Source organism: Amblyraja radiata, chromosome 4, assembly GCF_010909765.2.
Source record: "Amblyraja radiata isolate CabotCenter1 chromosome 4, sAmbRad1.1.pri, whole genome shotgun sequence".
NCBI lineage: Eukaryota > Metazoa > Chordata > Chondrichthyes > Rajiformes > Rajidae > Amblyraja > Amblyraja radiata.
The window spans coordinates 113,837,798-113,854,341 of NC_045959.1; positions in this window are offsets into that span (position 1 = coordinate 113,837,798).

Below are 16,544 nucleotides of genomic sequence, written 5' to 3' on the forward strand. Positions count from 1 at the left end.
GCCGGGCGACGCGAGGCCCCGCTCCAGGTCACTCTCAACCCGGCAATTCGAGCGGGAGAAGTCGCCGCTGCCGTTGCCCCGCAAAGCGGTCTCCCACCGGGGACCCGTGAGCTCCCGGTGTCACCATCCACCGGAGTCGGGTCGCAGCCGCGCGCCACCACAGCTCTCCACGTTCCAAAGCCGGCCAGCTCCACGATGGTAGGTCCGCAGTTCCGCAGGCTCCGTGACTTGAGCTGTCGTTCCTGTTGGAGGCCGCTCCACGGTGCTAGGCCCCAACGGCAAAGGAGACCCGACAGGGAAAAGGTCGGGTCCCCCTACAGGGAAGAGTTCTAAAAGTTTCCCCCACCCACCCCCCCACCCCCACCCACCCCCCCATCCCCCCCCACCCCCCACACATACACAGTCAAAAACCCACCACAAACTATACCCTCAACAGGACAATAAAATAAAAAAGACAGACGGACTGCAGAGGCCGCTGCGACATCAACCTTCTAAATTCTAGTGAATACAAGCCCAGTCGACTCATTCTTCCATCATATGTCAGTTCCTCATCTCAGTCCTAAATGACCTATCCCTTATTCTTTGTCCTTTTACACCTTAATATATTTCGTAAGATTCTAGACTTTAAGCAATGTGATTTATTACATGTCTAAGATAAAATGGCTGTCTGTGTCTCATCTCATTTGGACCCAGTTTGCTATCTCACACAAGATATAAGGGCTCACCACAAACACTTTGAAACACTGGGTGATAATTCTATCTCTGCACATGCCTGATTGCAGTGTGTGCAGTTTTGGTCTCCAAATATGAGGAAAGACATTCTTGCTATTGAGGGTAGGGTTACAAGGTTAATTCCCGGGATGGCGGGACTGTCATATGCTGAGAGAATGGAGCAGCTGGGCTTGTACACTCTGGAGTTTAGAAGGATGAGAGGGATTATTATTGAAACATATAAGATTGTTAAGGGCTTGGACACACTAGAGGCAGGAAACATGTTCCCCATGTTGGGGGAGTCCAGAACCAGGGGCCACAGTTTAAGAATAAGGGGTAAGCCATTTAGAACAGAGATGAGGAAACACATTTTCACACAGAGAGTGGTGTGTGTGTGGAATTCTCTGCTCAGAGGGCGGTGGAGGCCGGTTCTCTGGATAAGTATTAGAGAGAGCTAGTTAGGGCTCTTAAAGATAGCGGAGTCAGGGGATATGGGGAGTAGGCAGGAACGGGGTACTGATTGGGGATGATCAGCCATGATCACATTGATTGGTGGTGCTGGCTCAAAGGGCCGAATGGTCTACTCCTGCACCTATTGTCTATTGTCTATTGTCACTCATAGATTGACAGGTTTTATTTCAGAGCTGGTATTGGGTATTCAGAATAAGATAATCACTTCAGATGTGGAAGGGAGCACACACATTATCTCTGTACCACCCCCTCCCCGATATCAGTCTGAAGAAGGGTCTCCACCCGAAACGTCACCTATTCCTTCTCTCCAGAGATGCTGCCAGTCCCACTGAGTTACTTCAGCATTTTGTGTCTACACACTGTTTCAGTTCAGTTTCAGTTTAGTTTATTGTCACGTATACCGAGGTACAGTGAAAAGCTTTTTGTTGCGTTCTAATCAGTCCGCGGAAAGACAATACGTGATTACAATCGATCCGTTTACAGTGTACAGATACATGATAAAGGGAATAACGTTTAGTGCAAGGAAAAGCCAGCAAAGTCCGATCAAGGATAGTCCGAGGGTCTTCAAAGAGGTAGATAGTAGTTCAGCACTGCTCTCTGGTTGTGGTAGGATGATTCAGTTGCCTGATACATTAGCTGACTTGCTGTTGTGGACTTGCTCATTAGTGTTTATTTTGGAATCCACTTCACCGCATTTTCCGCATGACTTAGCAGCGATGAACTGCAAAGGTTGACTGGGTCATTAAATCAGTTTGTGTGCCAGATTACAGCATTAAGCCGGGACGTCATGGTGGCGCAGCGGTAGAGTTGCTGCCTTACAGCTCTTTCCGCGTCGGAGACCCGGGTTCGGTCCCGACCATGGAGCTTGTGCGTTCTCCCCGTGCATTTTCTCCGAGATCTTCGGTTTCCTCCCACACTCCAAAGACCTGGCTTGCTGTAAATGTAAAAGCAGTCTCTAGTGTGTGTTAATTTACGGTGATGTTGGTGTACAGGGTGATCACTGGTCGGCGCGGTCCCGGGAGGGGGAGGGGGGGTGGGGGGGTAGGGCCTGTTTCCGCGCTGTACCTGTAGGTATGTTACAAAAGCTACCTTCAGCGGCGCTGCAATTCTGCCACTGGCTGTGTGTGCGATTTTGGCGCGTTTGAGGGGGAGGCGGGGTTAAAACGGGGGTTTTTCCCCGACCTGGTCCTGAATTATATTTGTTGGAATGCAAGATGTTGCTAAAGAATCGTTCCTACGGCCGTTCTGTGTGTTTTAAAAAAAAATTAACCTGACAAGTTAATCGCTGGAATAATTTTAAAATCAGCTTCTGAAGCCGTCAATGCCGACAACGGGGATGGATTTTATGGAGGACCAGGTAAAATAAAGTAGTTTATTTTTATGTAAAAGTGTTTCTTAAGATGTATTTAATTCACATTTTAAGTTGCGAAACGGTGATTTAGTCCCTGAAGAACCGGCAGTGTATTTGCTGCAGATATGGGACTAAAAACACCGCAACCTCAACGTTCCAAATGGTCCCGTTCCAGAAAATCCCACTCGCAAGCTGATTTAAATGGCCATTAATTTACAGGTATTAAACATTAAATTCCTTCCATTTGGCCTATAAACCCATGACAATGAGATTTAAAAATTATGTTATATTCTGAATTCTTGTGTGAATGTTATTTGGACACTTAGGCTATTTAAAAACGTTAATCTATTCTTAAGAAATGGATAGATGTTTAGATCTAGTAATTGAATTTTGTAATTAACTACAATTAGGTAACTAACTAATTATATGCTTTAATTTCAAGTCATCTATGTAAGATTGTTTCATATTTGAATGCTTCAATCTATAATAACTGAAAATCTCTTTCAGTTCTCTTAAATTTTAAGAAAGTTATCCGCTTTTAAATGTTCTCGATCACAGCTTTTGTGTTAAATTAAATTAAATGTCTTTATTTATATAGCACATTTTTAGTCAACTTGCATTGACCCCAAAGTGCTTCACATAATTACATTCACACACACAGGCAAAGGTGGGTGAAGTGTCTTGCCCAAGGACACACACAGGCAAAGGTGGGTGAAGTGTCTTGCCCAAGGACACACACAGGCAAAGGTGGGTGAAGTGTCTTGCCCAAGGACACACACAGGCAAAGGTGGGTGAAGTGTCTTGCCCAAGGACACAACGACAGTATGCACTCCAAGCGGGATTCGAACCGGCCACCTTCCGGTTGCCAGCCGAACACTTAGCCCATTGTGCCATCTGTCGTCAATGAAAAAGCAATAGGGAACAAGATGCCAATTTCCGAGTATGAAAATGGCCATAACTGTTTTAATACTGAAGATATGAAAGTGAATTAGGTGGCAAATTAAACTTCTTTTTATGCTTTATCTGATGGGATAAATTAAAGACTTGATTTTTAAAATCTCAAAATGTTGTAACATTGCTAGTACCTGTGCCTCTAAATCTAAAACCAAAATATGAAACGAAGCCACCTCTGTCTACATTACACTGTGAAGCTATGGTTTCTGTAGCTTTATTTTTACATGCAAAGCAGTAATAAATACAGCAGTCATTTACCGGAATTTGTTTAGAGTAACCTTCAGAGCTGTTTGTTTAGATTTGACCTTTCCTTGCAACACGGGCTCTGTTATCACAGTAAACCTGGTAAAGATACAAGACAGGTTTGCCATTTTGCAAAGCTGCTTCGGACAACATTACTTTAAACGCAAGTGTGCTATCGTACCGCGATTTCCCAACATTGACATTTACAATGTATCGGTATTTACAGAAGGTAGACACAAAAAGCTGGAGTAACTCAGCGGGACAGGCAGCATCTCTGGAGAAATAGGATGCGTGACGTTTCGGGTCAGGACCCTTCTTCAGACTTTACTCAGAAGGTTTTTTTTCAGACTAAATACTCAGTGTTTATAGACCAGTCCACAGACTAGTTGACTAATTAAAAATGCAAAATGTAATTCTTTTTAGTTTATGTAAGCAAAAATGCTGGAGAAACTCAACGGGTGAGGCAGCATCTATGGGGCGAAGGAATAGGTGATGTTTCGGGTCGAGATCCGAAACATCACCGATTCCTTTGCTCCATAGATGCTGCCTCACCCGCTGAGTTTCTCCAGCATTTTTGTCTACCTTTAATTTTTCCAGCATCTGCAGTTCTTTCTTAAACATTTGTTTTGTTTAGTTCAGTTTAGTTTACTGTCACGTGTACTGAGGTACAGTGAAAATCTTCGGTTGCGTGCTACCCAGTCAGCGGAAAGACAATACATGATTCCAATCGAGTGTTCAGATACATGATAAGGGAATAATTAATATTTTGCACGTGAGCTTTGGATCCTTGCTAATATTGCACAGTATTGGCGGAGGTAAAAGTACTAAAATGTTGGCCAAAATAGACACCAAAGTGCAGGAGTAATGTTTACACAAAAAGACACAGAGTGCTGGAGTAACTCAGCAGGTCAGGCAGCATCTCTGGAGAACATGGATGGGTGACGTTTCAGGTCAGGACCCTTCTTCAGGCAAGTGTTCAGCATGTTCGAAGGTTATGGATACCTGTAACTGATTTGGTCGTAAAAAGCATTCACAAGAGAAATGTGAGGGCAATTTTTTTTTAATCATGCCAAATGGTTTTTGTTTAGTTTAGTTTAGTTTAGTTTAGAGATGCAGCGCGGAAACAGGCCCGTTGGCTCATCGAGTCTGCGCCAACCAACGATCATTTATACACTAGCACTATCCTACACACACTAAGGACAATTTACAATTTTTACCAAAGCCATGTAACCTACAAACCTGAGTGGCAGTGTGAACTGTGAGGAGGATGCTATGAGAATGCAGGGTGACTTGGACAGGTTGGGGGAGTGGGCAGATGCATGGCAGATGCAGTTTAATGTGGATAAATGTGAGGTTATCCACTTTGGTAGCAAAAACAGGAAGGCAGATTATTATCTAAATGGTGTCAAGTTGGGAAAAGGGGAGGTACAACAGGATCTGGGGGACCTTGTTCATCAGTCAATGAAAGTAAGCATGCAGGTACAGCAGGCAGTGAAGAAAGCAAATGGCATGTTGGCCTTCATAACAAGAGGAGTTGAGTATAGGAGCAAAGAGGTCCTTCTGCAGTTGTTCAGTGCCCCAGTGAAACCACACCTGGAGTATTGTGTGCAGTTTTGGTCCCCTAATTTGAAGAAGGACATTCTTGCTATTGAGGGAGTGCAGCGTAGGTTTACAAGGTTAATTCCCGGGATGGCGGGACTGTCATATGCTGAGAGAATGGATCGGCTGGGCTTGTACACTCTGGAGTTTAGAAGGATGAAAGGGAATCTTATTTAAACATATAGGATTATTAAGGCTTTGGACACACTAGAGGCAGGAAACATATTCCCGATGTTGGGGGAGTCCAGAACCAGGGGCCACAGTTTAAGAATAAGGGGTAAGCCATTTAGAACGGAGACGAGGAAACACTTTTTTCTCACAGAGAGTTGTGAGTCTGTGGAATTCTCTGCCTCAGAGGGTGGCGGAGGCAGGTTCTCAGGATACTTTCAAGAGAGAGCTACATAGGGCTTAAAGATAGCGGAGTCAGGGGATATGGGGAGAAAGGCAGGAACGGGGTACTGATTGTGGATGATCAGCCATGATCACATTGAATGGCGGTGCTGGCTCGAAGGACCGAATGGCCTACTCCTGCACCTATTGTCTATTGTCTTTGGAGTGTGGGAGGAAACCCACGCAGTCACGAGGAGAACATACAAACTCTGTACAGACAGCACCCGTAGTCGGGATGGAACCCGGGTCTCTGCCACTGCAAGCGCTGTAAGGCAGCAACTCTACCTCTGCGCCACCGTGCCACCCATTAAATATTGAATATCAAGTCTAACTGGTTTAACAATGAGATATTCATGGAGTCATACAGCGTGGGAATAGGCCCTTCAGCCCAGCTTTGCCCACACCGACCAACATGCACCATCTGCACTAGTCCCACCTGCCAGCCCACATCCCTCCAGACCTGAGATAGACACGAAAAGCTGGAGTCACTCAGCGGGTCAGGCAGCATCTCTGGAGAGAGGGAATAGGTGAATTTTCGGGTCGAGACCCTTCTTCAGACAGTCTCAACCAGTCCTGTCCTTGTAAAAATCTATGGTTACTTTAGACATAGTTATTTTTATCACTTCCAACAACCCCAGTTGATGATATTTTTACTCTTGGCCTCCTCCTTACTCCAGAAACAAATACATCTGTTTCACAACCAAGGAAATGATGCTGTAACTTTGTGCCAAGATATCGAGGGCGTAACTCTGGCGATGATACAACAGAATGATGTCAGCTCAGTTCTCTGGTTATATATTTTTTGCTGACTACAAATCCTTTAAGGCTTCATTTGACTTTTAACGTCAAGCAGGGAGTTAGGAGATTTGAAAAGGGGTTTGTCTTTTGGTTTAAGTCAGTCAGAGGCACTGTGTTAATGTGCTGCTGAAGCTCTAGAAAGTAACAATTCCATTGAAGAGAGACACAAAGGGCCTGTCACACTTGGCGATTTTTTTCAGCGACTGCCGGCGTCATATCAGGGTCGCCGAAAGATTTTGAACATTTCAAAATCCAGCGGAAACAAAAAAACGTTGCGAAGCTTGAAAAAACACCGCGCGTCAATACATCATCACACCACGCCACTGCTGCGTAACGCCGCATCACCATCGCGTCACGCCGCGCCACTGCTGCGTAACACCGCATCACCATCGCATCACGCCGCGCCACTGCTGCGTAACGCCGCATCACCATCGCGTCACGCCACGCCACTGCTGCGTAACGCCGCATCACCATCGCGTCACGCCGCGTCACGTCAAATCACGCTGCATCACCATCGCATCACGCCGCGTCACTGCTGCGTAACGTCGCATCACCATCGCGTCACGCCGCGCCACTGCTGCGTAACGCCGCATCACCATCGCGTCACGCCGCGCCACTGCTGCGTAACGCCGCATCACCATCGCATCACGCCGCGCCACTGCTGCGTAACGCCGCATCACCATCGCGTCACGCCGCGTCACGTCGAATCACACCGCATCACCATCGCGTCACGCCGTGCCACTGCTGCGTAACGCCGCATCACCATCGCGTCACGCCGCGTCACGTCGAATCACGCCGCTGATTTTTCGGTGGCCGCCAGTCGCCAAAAAAATCACCAAGTGGGACAGGCCATTAACTCTCCTTGGAGAGTTTTGGATGTTAAGATCTTGCTAACACATATGGGCCTGTCCCATTTAGGCGATGCTTTAGGCGACTGCCAGCGACTAGGACAATGGACTTGACCGAGGTCAGCACCGGCGATAACCTACATTAACCTGACAACAACCTACGACAACCTACGACAGCCCAAATTGTCGCCTGTAGTCGCCTAAAAATTAGCCTAAGTGGAACAGGCCCATAAATAATGCCATCTATAGAAAGCAAACACAATGCTAGCATTTATTTCACGAGGGCTTGTATACAAAAACAGGGATGTAATGTTGAGGCTCTATAAGGCGCTGGTCAGGTCGCATTTGGAATATTGTGAGCAATTTTGGGCCCCATATCTGAGGAAGGATGTGCTGGCTCTGGACAGGCTAGATGCAGGAAGACTATTCCCGATGTTGGGGAAGTCCAGAACTAGGGGTCACAGTTTAAGGATAAGAGGGAAGTCTTTAAGGACCGAGATGAGAAAATCATTTTTTACACAGGTGAATCTGTGGAATTCTCTGCCACAGAAGGTAGTTGAGGCCAGTTCATTGGCCAAATTAAGAGGGAGTTAGATGTGGCCCTTGTGGCTAAAGGGATCAGGGGGTATGGAGAGAAGGCAGGGATGGGATACTGAGTTGGATGATCAGCCATGATCATATCGAATGGCGGTGCAGGCTCGAAGGGCCGAATGGCCTACTCCTGCACCTATTTTCTATGTTTCTATGTTTCTATGAAAGAATGAAAGAAGAATGAAAAGTGAAAGGCTTGGATAGAGTGGATGTGGAGAGGATGTTTCCACCAGTGGGAGAGTCTAGGACTAGAGGTCAGAGGATCAGAATTAAAGGACGTTCCTTTAGGAAGGAGATGAGAAGGAATTTCTTTAGTCAGAGGATGATGAATCTGTGGAATTCCTTGCTGCAGAAGGCTGTGGAGGCCATGTGAGTGGATATTTTTAAGGCAGAGATAGATAGATTCTTGATTAACACAGGTGTCAGGGGTTATGGGGAGAAGGCAGGAGAATGGGGTTAGGAGGGAGAGAGATCAGTCTTGATGGTGACGCAGCGGGTAGAGCTGCTGCCTCACAGCCCCAAGGACCCAGGTTCGATCCTGACCTCGGGTGTTGTCCTTGTGGAGTTTGCACGCTCTCCCCGTGACCGCGGGGGTTTCCCCTGGGTGCTCCAGTTTCCTCCTACATCCCAAAGACGTGAGGGCTTGTAGATTAATTGGCCTTCTGTAAAATTGCCCCCCTTAGTGTGTAGGGAGTGGATGAGAAGGTGGGATAACAGAGATCTAATGTGAATGTGTGATCGATGGTTGCCGAGGATTCGGTGGCCCAAAGGGGTCTGGTCTTTGGAGAGGCTGGAGAAATTGGTGTTGTCTAATTTTAGGTTGAGTTAGATTTAGTTTAGTTAGTTAGCGGAGTCAGGGGATATGGGGAGAGGCAGGAACGAGGTACTGATTGGGGATGATCAGCAGTGATCACATTGAATGGTGGTACTGGCTCGAAGGGCCAAATGGCTTACTCTTGCACCTATTAAAAGCTAGCTTCTTCCATCTTCAGACGATAGCTAAAATAAAACAATTCCTCCAGTTTGACGACCTCGAAAAGATCATCCACACATTTATCTCCTCCCGCCTCGATTACTGGAACTCCCTCTACACTGCATCCCTGTCCCACCTGCAACTGGTCCAAAACGCCGCAGCGAGACTCCTGACGGGCGCCCGGAAAAGGGACCACATCACCCCGATCCTGGCCTCTCTCCACTGGCTCCCTGTGCGGTTCCGAATAAATTTCAAGATCCTCCTCTATGTCTACAAAGCCCTCAATGGGCCTGTCCCCACCTACATCAAAAGTCTGCTTACCCACCACTCCACCTCCAGCTCCCTCTGATCGACCGACTTGAGGTTACTGAACATCCCGCGGTCTAGGCATAAGCTCAGGGATGACCGCGCCTTTGCGGTTGCAGCTCCTAGACTGTGGAACAGCATCCCCCTTCCCATCAGAACCGCCCCCTCCATCGACTCTTTTAAGTCGAGACTTAAAACTTACCTTTACTCTCAAGCCTTTCTTGATGTCCTCTGAGCGAGGGCTATATGTATGTATTTATGTATGTAATTAATCTATGAACCAATGTTGTATAACGTTAGTACCTCCACCAATGTAAAGCACTTTGGCCAACGAGAGTTGTTTTTTAAATGTGCTATTGAAATAAAAGTGACTTGACTTGATTGTCTATTGTCTATAGTTTATTTTTGTCACGCGTACCAAGCTACGGTGAAGATACTTTTTTGTTGCATGTTATCCAGCCAGAGAATAGATTGCACATGACTACAATCAAGCCGTCATTAAAATCAGGAACCAAAGAACTGCAGAGGCTGGTTTATACCAAAGATAGACACAAAATACTGAGGTAACTCAGCGGTTCAGGCAGCATCTCTGGAGGAGATTTCTGACCCTTGGGTCCCGATCCGAAACATCACCTATTCCTTCTCATCCAGAGATGCTGCCTGACCCACTGAGTAACTCCAGGACTTTGAGTCATTCCCAAGGTTAATTCCTGGGATGGCGGGACTGTCATATGCTGAGAGAATGGAGCGGCTGGGCTTGTACACTCTGGAGTTTAGAAGGATGAGAGGAGATTTTTTTGAAACATATAAGATTATTAAGCGTTTGGACACGCTAGAGGCAGGAAATATGTTCCGGATGTTGGGGGAGTCCAGAACCAGGGACCACAGTTTAAGGTAAGGGGTTAGCCATTTAGAACGGAGATGAGGAGTGAGTTGGGAGTCAGGGGATATGGGGATTGGCAGAGAGCAGGGAATTCTCTGCCTCAGAGGGCGGTGGAGGCCGGTTCTCTGGAAACGTTCAAGAGAGAGCTAGATAGGGCTCTTGAAGATAGGGGATTTGGGGAGAAGGCAGGAACGGGGTACTGATTGTGGATGATTAGCCATGATCACATTGAATGGCGGTGCTGGCTCGAAAGGTGGTGCACCTACCCTGCACCTATTGTCTATTGAGTCAATCATCGTTTAACTCTCCCTGTTTCGCAAAAGGACATTTGGTTCGAAGTACAAGAGCTGGATATCGATGGAACGAGGCATGTTCTCCGAAGGTTTGTTTAGTTTGAAGCGACCTCTGCTCTTTAGTTGGGCGGGAGATTATTGTCGTTTCATTGATTGATTACGATTGCAATGTTGGACGATGTCCCGGTAAAAAAAAAAAAATCATTTCGGGCCAAAATGGCCAAACAAATATGTTCACAGCAGCTGGGAATGGCGCAGGGAAGATTTACGAGGATGTCATAATCATAATCATAATCCTACTTTATTAGCCAAGTATGTTTCGCAACATACGAGGAATTTTGATTTGCCGTACAGTCGTACCAATAAAAAGCACCAAGACACAACACACTAAACACATTTTAACACAAACATCCACCATAGTGACTCCTCCACATTCCTCACTGTGATGGAAGGCGAAAAAAAAGTTCAATCCCTTCCCTTCTTTGTTCTCCCGCAGTCGGGGGACTCGAGCCTTCCGTTGACGGGCGATCTTGGCTCCCGTAGCCGGCGGTCAGGCCCTCCGTGTCGGGACGATCAAGCTCCCGCATCAGTTTTCAGGTCTCAAGGGTCTCAGCTATAGGCAGAGGTTGAGCAGGCTGGACTCTAATCCCTGGAGCGCAGGAGGATGAGGGGTGATCTAATAGAGGTGTATACAATGGTTAGAGGAATATATCAGGTAGAGTCTCTTGCCCAGAGTAGGGGAATTAAGAAAACCACAGGACATAGGTTTAGGGTGAAGGGGGAAAGATTTAATGGGATCCTGAGGGGTAACTTTTTTACACAAAGTGCGATGGGAATGAGTCTGTTCCTGAGTCTGGTGGTGCGCGCTTTCAAGCTTCTGTACCTTTTGCCAGATGGGAGCGGGGATAAGATTATGTTCATGTGATAGGAGCAGAATTAGGCCATTCGGCCCATCAAGTCTACTCCGCCATTCAATCATGGCTGATCTATCTCTACCTCCTAACCCCATTCTCCTGCCATCTCCCCATAACCCCTGACATCCGTGCTAATCACTAATCTATCTAACTGCCTAAAACCCCTGTCCCACGGTACGAGTTCATTCCAAGAGCTCTCCCGAGTTTGCCCTGATTCGAACTCGGAGATTTACGGTAATGGCCACTCGTCGGTACTCAGGGCTCTCGTGGACATTTTTCAACATGTTGAAAAATCTCCACAAATCTTCCCGTGCTTACCTGCCGTTAGCGAGTCTTCCCGAGTACCTGCCGTTAGCGTTACGAGCCGCTAAGAGACGTCCCCGAGCTCCGACGTACCCGCTACGTTCATTCTCCGTGCTTACCACGAGTTTGATTTTTTTACACTCGGGAGAGCTCTTGGAATGAACTCGTACCGTGGGACAGGGCTATTAAAAAGATCCATTGATGGCCTCCACAGGCCTCTGTGGCAAAGAATTCCACAGATTGTGGATGATCAGCCATGATCAGATTGAATGGCGGTGCTGGCTCGAAGGGACGAATGGCCTACTCCTGCACCTATTGAATATTGTATATTATTGTATAGATTCACCACCCTCTGACTAAAGAAATTCCTCCTCATCCCCTTCCTAAAGGAACGTCCTTTAATTCTGAGGCTGTGCCCTCTGGTCCTAGACTCTCCCATGAGTGGGAACATCCTTTCCACATCCACTCTATCCAGGCCTTTCGCTATTTGGTAAGTTTCAATGACCCCCCCCCCCATCCTGCTAAACTCCAGCGAGTACAGTCCCAGCGCCATCAAACGCTCATCATATGAAGGAATGACCAGGGCTGGGACACGTTATGTTAACTCCTTTTCCGAGGCAGCGTGAAATGTTTAGACGATATAAACACTAGTCTCACAGACCACAAACATTCGGTTTCATCTGCCCTCAACGTATGGAATGAGAGCCTTTCTGTCGCAGACAAGCGAAGCTTGTACAATCCCGGTACTATTCTGAATGGAAAGTGGCTGCAACTTCACAATATTGTGTTCGATTTGGCACGGGACATTGACTCTTTCAAAGGGAATTACAGATCAAATGTTTACAAATCGTGGGTCGCGTGATGCAAGCTCGTTTCCAGGACTCCGTTCAGCTGCTCAGTTGCCCGTCACTTGGAAACCTCTGAACAGTTCAAATAATAGCTGGTATCTGGGCCACTGCCTGCTCATGCATTCCAATAACTTTGCAAGTGAACTTGCGAACAAAGTTTTTGGAGGAAGGCTCTGAAATTAAAGAAGGGTAAGGGCCTGTCCCACTTGGGCAGTCATTTGCGCGTCATTTACGCGACATCATGCTCCACGACGCGCACGTGATGTGCGCATGGTGCGCATTAAGGGCGCATGGTGCGTGGTGACGTACACAGTGACAGACAGACAGGCAGACAGACATACAGAAACATAGAAACATAGAAATTAGGTGCAGGAGTAGGCCATTCGGCCCATCGAGCCTGCACCGCCATTCAATATGATCATGGCTGATCATCCAACTCAGTATCCCGTACCTGCCTTCTCTCCATACCCTCTGATCCCTTTAGCCACAAGGGCCACATCTAACTCCCTCTTAAATATAGCCAATGAACTGGCCTCGACTACCCTCTGTGGCAGAGAGTTCCATAGATTCACCACTCTCTGTGTGAAAAAAGTTCTTCTCATCTCGGTTTTAAAGGATTTCCCCCTTATCCTTAAGCTGTGACCCCTTGTCCTGGACTTCCCCAACATCGGGAGCAATCTTCCTGCATCTAGCCTGTCCAGCCCCTTAAGAATTTTGTAAGTTTCTATAAGATCCCCTCTCAATCTCCTAAATTCTAGAGAGTATAAACCAAATCTATCCAGTCTTTCTTCATAAGACAGTCCTGACATCCCAGGAATCAGTCTGGTGAACCTTCTCTGCACTCCCTCTATGGCAATAATGTCCTTCCTCAGATTTGGAGACCAAAACTGTACGCAATACTCCAGGTGTGGTCTCACCAAGACCCTGTACAACTGCAGTAGAACCTCCCTGCTCCTATACTCAAATCCTTTTGCTATGAAAGCTAACATACCATTCGCTTTCTTCACTGCCTGCTGCACCTGCATGCCCACTTTCAATGACTGGTGTACCATGACACCCAGGTCTCGCTGCATCTCCCCTTTTCCTAGTCGGCCACCATTTAGATAATAGTCTGCTTTCCTGTTTTTGCCACCAAAATGGATAACCTCACATTTATCCACATTATACTGCATCTGCCAAACATTTGCCCACTCACCCAGCCTATCCAAGTCACCTTGGACAGATGGCACAATGGGCTAAGTGTTCGGCTGGCGACCGGAAGGTAGCCGGTTCGAATCCCGCTTGGAGTGCATACTGTCGTTGTGTCCTTGGGCAAGACACTTCACCCACCTTTGCCTGTGTGTGAATGTGTGTGAGTGATTGGTGGTGGTCGGAGGGGCCGTAGGCGCAGATTGGCAGCCATGCTTCCGTCAGTCTGCCCCAGGGCAGCTGTGGCTACAGAAGTAGCTTACCACCACCGAGTGTGACTGAGGAGTGAATGAATAATGCGATGTAAAGCGCCTTGAGTATTAGAAAGGCGCTATATAAATCCCATCCATTATTATTATTACCTTGCAGTCTCCTAGCATCCTCCTCACAGCTAACACTGCCCCCCAGCTTAGTGTCATCCGCAAACTTGGAGATATTGCCTTCAATTCCCTCATCCAGATCATTAATATATATTGCAAATAGCTGGGGTCCCAGCACTGAGCCTTGCGGTACCCCACTAGTCACTGCCTGCCATTGTGAAAAGGACCCGTTTACTCCTACTCTTTGCTTCCTGTTTGCCAGCCAGTTCTCTATCCACATCAATACTGAACCCCCAATGCCGTGTGCTTTAAGTTTGTATACTAATCTCTTATGTGGGACCTTGTCGAAAGCCTTCTGGAAGTCCAGATACACCACATCCACTGGTTCTCCCCTATCCACGCTACTAGTTACATCCTCGAAAAATTCTATAAGATTCGTCAGACATGATTTACCTTTTGTAAATCCATGCTGACTTTGTCCAATGATTTCACCACTTTCCAAATGTGCTGCTATCCCATCTTTAATAACTGACTCTAGCAGTTTCCCCACTACCGATGTTAGACTAACTGGTCTGTAATTCCCCGTTTTCTCTCTCCCTCCCTTCTTAAAAAGTGGGGTTACGTTTGCTACCCACCAATCCTCAGGAACTACTCCAGAATCTAAAGAGTTTTGAAAGATTATTACTAATGCATCCACTATTTCTGGAGCTACTTCCTTAAGTACTCTGGGATGCAGCCTATCTGGCCCTGGGGATTTATCGGCCTTTAATCCATTCAATTTACCCAACACCACTTCCCGGCTAACCTGGATTTCACTCAATTCCTCCAACTCCTTTGAGTGCTCCCCTGCTATTTCCGGCAGATTATTTATGTCTTCCTTAGTGAAGACGGAACCAAAGTAGTTATTCAATTGGTCCGCCATATCCTTGTTCCCCATGATCAACTCACCTGTTTCTGACTGCAAGGGACCTACATTTGTTTTAACTAATCTCTTTATTTTCACATATCTATAAAAACTTTTGCAGTCAGTTTTTATGTTCCCTGCCAGTTTTCTTTCATAATCTATTTTTCCTTTCCTAATTAAGCCCTTTGTCCTCCTCTGCTGGTCTCTGAATTTCTCCCAGTCCTCCGGTATGCTGCTTTTTCTGGCTAATTTGTACGCATCATCCTTCGCTTTGATACTATCCCTGATTTCCCTTGTTATCCACGGATGCACTACCTTCCCCGATTTATTCTTTTGCCAAACTGGGATGAACAATTTTTGTAGTTCATCCATGCAGTCTTTAAATGTCTTCCATTGCATATCCACCGTCAACCCTTTTAGAATTAATTGCCAGTCAATCTTGGCCAATTCACGTCTCATACCCTCAAAGTTACCTTTCTTTAAGTTCAGAACCATTGTTTCTGAATTAACAATGTCACTCTCCATCCTAATGAAGAACTCAACCATATTATGGTCACTCTTGCCCAAGGGGGCATGCACAACAAGACTGCTAACTAACCCTTCCTCATTACTCAATACCCAGTCTAAAATAGCCTGCTCTCTCGTTGGTTCCTCTACATGTTGATTTAGATAACTATCCCGCATACATTCCAAGAAATCCTCTTCCTCAGCACCCCTGCCAATTTGATTCACCCAATCTATATGTAGATTGAAGTCACCCATTATAACGGTTTTGCCTTTGTCGCACGCATTTCTAATTTCCTGTTTGATACCATCTCCAACTTCACTACTACTGTTAGGTGGCCTGTACACAACACCCACCAGCGTTTTCTGCCCCTTAGAGTTTCGCAGCTCTACCCATACCGATTCCACATCCTTCCAAACTAATGTCCTTTCCTTACAGAGAGACAGACAGAGAGACAGACAGACAGAGAGACAGACAGACAGACAGACAGACAGACAGACAGACAGACAGACAGACAGACAGACAGATAGTTAGATAGATAGACAGACAGATAGATAGATAGATAGATAGATAGATAGATAGATAGATAGATAGATAGATAGATAGATAGATAGATAGATAGATAGATAGATAGATAGATAGAGATAGATAGATAGATAGATAGATAGATAGATAGATAGATAGATAGATAGATAGATAGATAGATAGATAGATAGATAGATAGATAGATAGACAGAGATAGATAGATAGATAGATAGATAGATAGATAGATAGATAGATAGATAGATAGATAGATAGATATAGATAGATAGGCAGACAGATAGATAGATAGATAGATAGATAGATAGATAGATAGATAGATAGATAGATATATAGATAGAGAGATAGACGAAGAGACAGAGAGACAGAGAGACAGACAGACAGACAGACAGACAGACAGACAGAAAGACAGAAAGACAGACAGACAGAGACAGACAGACAGACAGAGAGACAGAGAGACAGATAGATTAATAGATGGATAGATAGACAGAGAGACAGACAGACAGACACACGCGTTATGCGCGCATGGTGCGTTGTGACGTATCAGTGACACGCGGCCGTGCACAGTGCCCCAGGATTTTGTGATGTACAAAATCTTCGCGCGCCACCTG